Raw genomic sequence first — 8071 nt, 5'->3', positions numbered from 1 at the left:
GTATAAAATAACGCTTACTACTTCGAACATTTTTATTATTACTTAAATAATTACTAGCTGTGACCCGCGGTTGAAACCGAGTAAGTCACCAAAGGTGCTAAATTTTCTTTATGTTTCATACGTTATCTGATTTTATAATTTCCATAGCTGCCTCTAAAATAAGTATTCAAATTTCAATTTTTATCAAAGATTAAAACGGCCTTACAAAAATAACTTGTTTATTAACCATTTAATTTGTACGTCGAAATGTTTCAAGATCTGACAAATTAGTACTTAGCCGGGGATGTCTTTAGAAACAACACTTAAGCGTATTATTAAATAGCAAACAGTTGGTGAGATTCGGGCGACCGGGGGTGAGTGTCGTCTTATCGCTGGAGCCGCTCTGCGGAAAAGCCGCGGCCACTCGTCCGCGATACGAAACAAAACTCATGGAGTGACATTCTGTGATATAAAATATATTATATAACTTAAATATGTATAAAATTTCATAGCTATTGATAGTAGTTCTTCTTGTATAACGTAGATTATTCAATCAATTTTTCTTATTTCTTTTTAAGTGGATATTCATATGGGTCCAATAATATTATAATAAAAAGGAGTAATTGCCTAAGCATATTTTAACACTTCTTCATACAATTATTATTACAATACTTGTTTAATTTGCAAAAGTTCATAGCCATTCCAGGTTATAATATGAAAATGTACGGACATGTTCTCTTATAATTTAAAATAGGCGAAAACTTTCAAAAATTTTCAAGACTATTTGATATAATAGTTTATACCTTTAATAAGTACTAAGTACCACTATAGAACCGTAATAATATACTTACTTAATTTATTCAACTCCATAGCTGCCTTTATTCGATGCGCTCACTTTTTAACAGCGTTAATAACGGTGGAATTAAAACGCGAGAGGCTGCTGAGGACGATTTAATTAAACCTTAACGAAGATCTCCCCTCCCTGCCCGCACCTTTACCTGCCCGCTAATTTATTTAATTTTTCAATCTATTTTTACTTTACAATGTTTTAAGTAGCCCTTAATTTTTCTTTGAGTTTAAATTCTGATTCTACCACAAAACATTAAATCTATTAAATAGAGATGAGCATATTTTTTTTCATTATAGACAGTTATGAATAACTATAAGTCAGGGCTACTTTACATAACATACACACTACAAGGAATGAAAGACCTGTAATACCTAATTAGAAAACAAAAACAGTCTTTTACCATGTAATCCGATCACGTTAGGTCATCAATGCTCCTTGATAAATTACCCAATATTTTATCCTACGGCCCTCTTCTGAATTTGTTAATTAACATATCAGTACGAATACTGATCGATGATCCATAGTAAACTTCAAAGATTCATAAGAACTGCGCGTTTCGTCTTTCATTATACTATAATGCATAAAAAAGGCGATTCATTTATGTATGTATCCAATGTGATACATATAGGATCAAAAATAGCCTGTCCGTTATCCATGATAACGAAAATGCCCCAAACAAATCTGTTTTTAAAAGCTGATAGTGACGTCGACGGGATTGCATGTCAAGCGTGATCCCGTGATTTACGGACATTTTAACCCGCCACATACAAGTTGCACCTGCATGAATGTTGACTTAGTAAACTTTCCATGCAATTCCATTTTTCCTTCAGATTTTCGTAGCCACTGTTCTTATTTCGATCTCTTTATGAAAAGGTTTATGAATGGAACATGCAACACACATACGTATCCTCCTTATTAAAACAAAAAAGTCTGAGAGGGTTAGAACATCTATGTAATATGGTATATCTAGGAAGAATAAGAATTTGAAGCAAACAAAATTTTCAAATTTTATATAATTGAGAATTTTTTGCATTAAGCAGTTACCTCCAACGATTTCATTAAGGTGAGACTGTTCATTTGCAAAATGATAAATATGGCATAAATTATTTCATTTAATATTCAATTTCGTTCTTTCGCCGTTGCTTCAGATATTACAGACGACAAGTAGTTACTTCGGTGCCGACACCCTTTTATTTTTTTCCCTACAGCAATGATACTGTTTGCTTGCTGGCTCTTAATTTTGAGTTTAAACATAGGGGAGAGATACGCTCAAAAGAACACTCGACAAATCCTATACTAAATACGTGAATACACCTGGGTCTTTTTTTAGCTTGATTACTTTGAGTGTGCACTCGGAAAGGCTTTAGATGTGTTCGACTTTATGACTATAATATTTATTATCTATAGAAGAAGACAAGTTGACAATGTTTATAACATGCTTAAAAAAATTCTAACGTAGATTAAATTTTCGCTTTGCTCTTAATAAACCAACTGCAAAGATTCTTAATCGCGTACGTCAGTATCGGATAGTTTCTGAAATTTACGACGTGTTATATTATAATTTAGTGTCGCGAAGCAGCCGTAAAGTTAGGCTTAAAAGATCATAGAGGGGTCGCCGTCGGGGTGTTCTGGCCGGGAGCAGCTTCCTAGGGCCCAGCGGGGATCCACCACTTACTTCAATTTTATCTTTCAAGTATTGCATTGAATTGGACTATAATATGCATACCTATTATATCTCATATGCACATATATAAAATTTTCTTGCCACAATGTCATTTGCTATACTTAAAGGAAACGGCTGGTCTATTCGTTTACTTTAACTTACTTAAAGTAGGTTTCTTATGAAATTTTATTTAACTAAACTATTTTTATACCGAAAATATAACAAAAAATTATTTTATTATTTCTCTGTTTCAATTAATCTCAAGATAAGCTTGATAATTAAAACTAAACTTATTTGTAACAAATATCTAGTAGGTAATTTAATTTCCGCATAATCCATAGGATCATACCTCAGAATTTACATTTCAGCACTTTCCGGTGTAACGCTTTTATGAAATTTAAAAAGTTTTGACTCGGGAGCAAAAAATGTGATTAAATATGTTTTGTTCAAGAGCAAGACATTAAAGCGATGTTAAGGGTGTGATAATGAGGGCGTTGATAAGCGTTTATTAGCCGGCGGCCCGGGGCCAGCGAGCTCAATAAGAGCCGCCTGTAACGCTATCTAAGGGGAGCTAAATCATTTTAACGTAGTTTGCGACGAGACTCCTTTAAGAAAAACGCGATGATACGACTTTTATTTGCCTTAAAACTGCTCGTCCAAGACTCGACCGCGATCGCTTCGAGGGGTTCTGCTTTTGTTTTTGTAAATTTATTATTATTCTTTTAACAAACTGTTTAATGATTTTACTGTAGATAAGTAGATATTCTACAGAATTGTCTGTTTTGATGGTGCTTTATATACATTTACTTTGTATATCTTTTTTAAAAAGCTTTATAAAATAAGAGCTGTGACTTGGTAATTTTAATTTCGTAGATTTTATAATAGCAATAATACCGTAATCATACGAGTCGCTAATAGTACATGTAAATAAATTCAAATTAGGATAATAGAAAAAGGCAACGTACGTATATTATTTACAAATTATTAATTGTGCGCTACCCAAATAATTTAATAATATATGTAATATAATATTATATGTAATAATACAAATTTAACAATGTACATAATTACTGTAGTATATCAACGTCTATCTTTTGGGAAGTCATAATGAAAAACTCCATTGAACGTACGGTGTGCACGTTAGAAAAAATCACATTATCGATTATCATGATCGTTCAGTATTCAAATGACGGGTTGCGGGGTGGCCAGAAGTCGGGGTCGGATCTGCGGGCGGTGGTCACAGGTGCGATCGGCGAAGCGGCTTAGCGAACCGCACTATTGGTACGTACGCTGATTTACACAACGGTATCGTGATTCCCTGATGACAGTATAAATTATTGCCTCTGTACAAAGCGTGTTAGGGAAATATGACTCGAGTTCAACTATTTTATCCATTATCATTTTAAGGAGCCATTTTAGGGAATTGAATGTTCCAATATCGAAGCTCAACGAATTTAAACAAATAAATTTAGATATGCTTTTTAGTCATACCATCAAAGTAATTTATAAAAAACAAGCAAAAAACATGCAAACGAGCATAATTTTTACAGTATCATTTTTAATCATTAGGGGTTGAGATGAAACACCCTCAGTCATGCAAATATCAGTCCATTCGGATTAGACCGTAGCCATAAAACATGTTGAGCGCAATTAGTGCGACAAAATTTCAATTTGATTGGTGTAATTGCACCTCTTTACAGGAGCACCAACGCCACAGTTGTTATTAAGCGTTTCTGATTAAATATCATTTGCATAGACGTGACTTGCGGTATGTCGCTACTCGCTGGGTAAATTTATAAAAACTTATTATAAAAATGTTTTACTAAATTTTTTTAAATCGCAATATCGCATAAAATCACTAACTGGAGACTTTTAAAAATACAAGTATTAAAAATATCTTTCCGATCTTTTGTATCGCATCAAGCTCATAAGCCAAACCTGGAGTAGTCAAGATTTGACATTATTTAAAATTTTCGAATGTTTAAATTTTGCCAGCGTCTAATCAGGATAGTTCCTCTCTACATTTAAACTCCTAGTGCAAAATTTAATACTCCTCCGTCCACGCAACTTTCGTAAAAAGGGGTACAAGGTTTTTACCTCACGTATTAATAATTTGTGGTCCCAAGTGGTCGAAATTCGACCAAAACCGTATTCATAAGGGGATTTGTGTGAAATGGATTATGTTATATGTAATGAATTATTATTTTTTTATTTTAGCATTCTGCACTCCCACCTATAGGTAAACTTTAAATGCGGCAAATTTCGAACTCCTTCGTCCGCATAATTTTCGTAAACATGGGGTGCAATGTTTTTGTTACACGTAATATTAAAAATATACCAGAATCATATAGATAGACTTTCAATGAAATAGTAATTTACCTATTTTTATACAATCTAATAATACCCAATAGTTGTAACGCTCGTAAGGGTCTTATAAGTTTCCCTTATAATTAATGTTTGGTTAAAAAATGAGAATCATCATAGCCTAAAGTATAGGGACATAAAAATGCAATAAAGGCTTATTGTAGTTGCGGTAGAAATATTATCTGTCAAATTAATTGTTAGAGCGAGTCGAGGAGGACCGGGGGGTGGGACCCGTACACCCCTGTCACAGATACAAATCGCGCGGATTTACGCGTGCTCGAGCCCCACTGGAATTTATCCGACGCTTCTATTTACGTATCCTTTTATTTGTTTCGCTCCTATTAGTCCCGATAGAGAATTTTTATGTTTGCATGTTCCCGACGTCTGCCCTCGTAAAGCGGCGACTTGTGAACGCTTTAGAGCGACGATAACGCAATTTTCGAGCGAGCGATCTTTGTTTATCGGATTATAGAGCAATAACTTAACGCTTGTGAGTCTAGTAAATATTTTCATTCGTATCGCGATGGCTTAACGTGACTAATTACGACCGTTTGTTGTTGCGAATCCAGGTGCGTTGACAAACGTAATCCTCTCAGAAACCTCACAGAGACAACTCTAATATAGCGCTTACCTGTCTCGAAGGTGGCATATTAACCCTATTGGGATGGTCGTCGAATTGATGGAACGTCGATATTTCATAAAATAAACAATAATTTCATATATAAGAAAAAGACTGTTTAACCATAAATGAAATATTGTCTTTTCTATATTGACAGTTTGAGATATAGTGTGATGTAGGCGTATCTAAATATCGAGATATATTTTCGCCGTTGTCGAGAGAGGATCAGCGGCAATCCGCCGGGCAAACATTTAAATTAATGTAATAAAGAGGCGTGAAATGCTCGGCTTTCGCGGATGGAGGGATTAGCGTAGCGACTCGTTCATACCGCGTAGCAGACGCGCCCGCCGCCCGCGTGGTGTAGCGTTTGCAACATTTATAATTGTTATAATGAAATAACGTTTCGTTGGCTGAAAAAAAAGAATAAGGTAATGTTATCTACTTATTGAATAAAATTTTAGTGGTTCCTGTAGTTCCTGTACGCATTTAATATTTTTTTAATCTATTCTAACCTGGCATAAAGTAATACATTTGAGAAATACCAGTCGAAAGGCCAATGGTCAATAAGTGATCGGATAGGAATCGGCAAATTACAGCGGGTTGGCATAAATCGAGCCCGTGTCGACGGCTTAATGCGTACTAAGCCAACCGCCTGATAATGGGGTTAACATGTCCACAAGGATTAAAACTCAGCTTCCCTTTTGGTAATCGTTCACTTACACCTTTGTAGAGCGTAACGAAGCCTACGTATTTTGTATACAATTACATAATTGTATTTCATGACGATGGTATACACCTTTTATGTTTTATGCATAATATTTTAAAATTATATGTTTAGAATAAAATTTCTACACATATAATACGCTTATAATCTCAAATTATTCTTGTTATAGATAACAGGTAGCAGCTGTCGCGGAGCGCGTGACAAGAAGAGTTCCATTATTGTACAACTTTTACACGACGTGACGAGCTTTACTTATCGACATGGCGTACAGATTCAATCAAAATAAATCACAGCTTCTTTTTGGAAGTCACATACTTTAATACTGACGAAATATTAATATATTAATAAAAGCTAATGGGTTTCCTTACATTAGCTCATATTAATTACATTTCATGTTAAAGAAAAGACATACATCATACTAGTCTCATATGTTCGAAGGGTCATATGAAACATTCCAATCACGTCGGCTTGCTTGTTTTACAAACCGATACGACGTGGGTCACGCTGGCTCTAGATATTGTTATTCAATTATAATGTTTATTTGGTAAGACCGAAGGTTCAAATTATTGCATAAAAATATCGTCCACTAGACATGACAATGCAATCAGCGGTGACCGAGCGGGATTTGGTTCATACATGAGCGGATTTGCAGGATGAATAAGTTCTGACCCCACAAAATAACAAAGAGATCTTATATTGCGCGTTACGCGTTTTATAAGGCCGTTTGCAAAATTCTTTCCTTTGTATCGCATATGGCTTTCGATAGGTAATAACGGAAGGCTTTAGGACAGGTTGTGAAGTATATTTACGACGGCAATCGAACCCAAATAAATTGACATAAAATGATGATAATAAGGGCAATAAAACATTGCGATTTTATACTATTATATGTAAACGTATATTTCACGTTAGAAAATAAAAATCAAAAAGATACATATCCTTTCACGTAAAACATACACATTTTACAAAAATTCGTTTATGCAAAATTCTTTATTATACTTACGTTAGCATAAAACAACCCGTACAGTTAAACAATATTCAAGTAAATGCTACTAAAACTTGAAAACTCAATGCCGGATGTTAGTCTACGGCCGGAGATCACTGTTGAAAACGATGGTAAACCGCGACTTTGCTTCAGAATGGGCTTTTTGATTGTTTGTCTGGCAGAGCGGGTGGGGTGGCCGGCTGCGGCGACAGATTAATGCCGTCGATCTAATATTCTGACAGGTGCGGCCGCGATCACAGGCTCGCCGCATACGCATTTTGCCGTACCGTCACGTGGCGCAGCGAGCTATGAATATAACTTCTACTAATTAATTTTAACGTAATGAGTGAACAAGCTGGCCCAAATGAATTTGGTTAATGTTATGAAAGTCGCATAATTACGAGTGTAGCTAATAACTTTTTTCGCAAATGTAAATGATAAATAGCATATACTTTAGATGAAATGTCAATGATGATATTATATTTTGATAAAATATGATGTCATCATATAAATATCACAGTTTTATCTTTTTTTGTAAGATAGAAAAAAATAAACTGCATAGATTTGTAAATAATCTTACATCTACGTAGCCTATCTCCCACAATGGACGTCTTAAAAGTGTGAACGCAGGACGATAACTAGAAAGTATCACGAAACACTAGAATGTATTTCTAATTTATTTCACATTCGTAAATAGTCAGCTGTTATTAATCGCGTCATACCTCTTCATGGCAACTGGCATTAGACTCGCGGCAAACTAAAATTTTCTCTCAACGAAACTTTGCAAACACCATTAAGTCAATCTGCTCGTTTTACAGATGTTAGACTGATATTAGCCGTGTTCAGCAAGCATTGGGGGAAGAGGAAATATTATGTTCTTCAAGTGA

This window comes from Zerene cesonia, chromosome Z (genome assembly GCF_012273895.1).
Source record: "Zerene cesonia ecotype Mississippi chromosome Z, Zerene_cesonia_1.1, whole genome shotgun sequence".
NCBI classification, from domain to species: domain Eukaryota; kingdom Metazoa; phylum Arthropoda; class Insecta; order Lepidoptera; family Pieridae; genus Zerene; species Zerene cesonia.
This window is presented reverse-complemented; position numbering follows the sequence as displayed.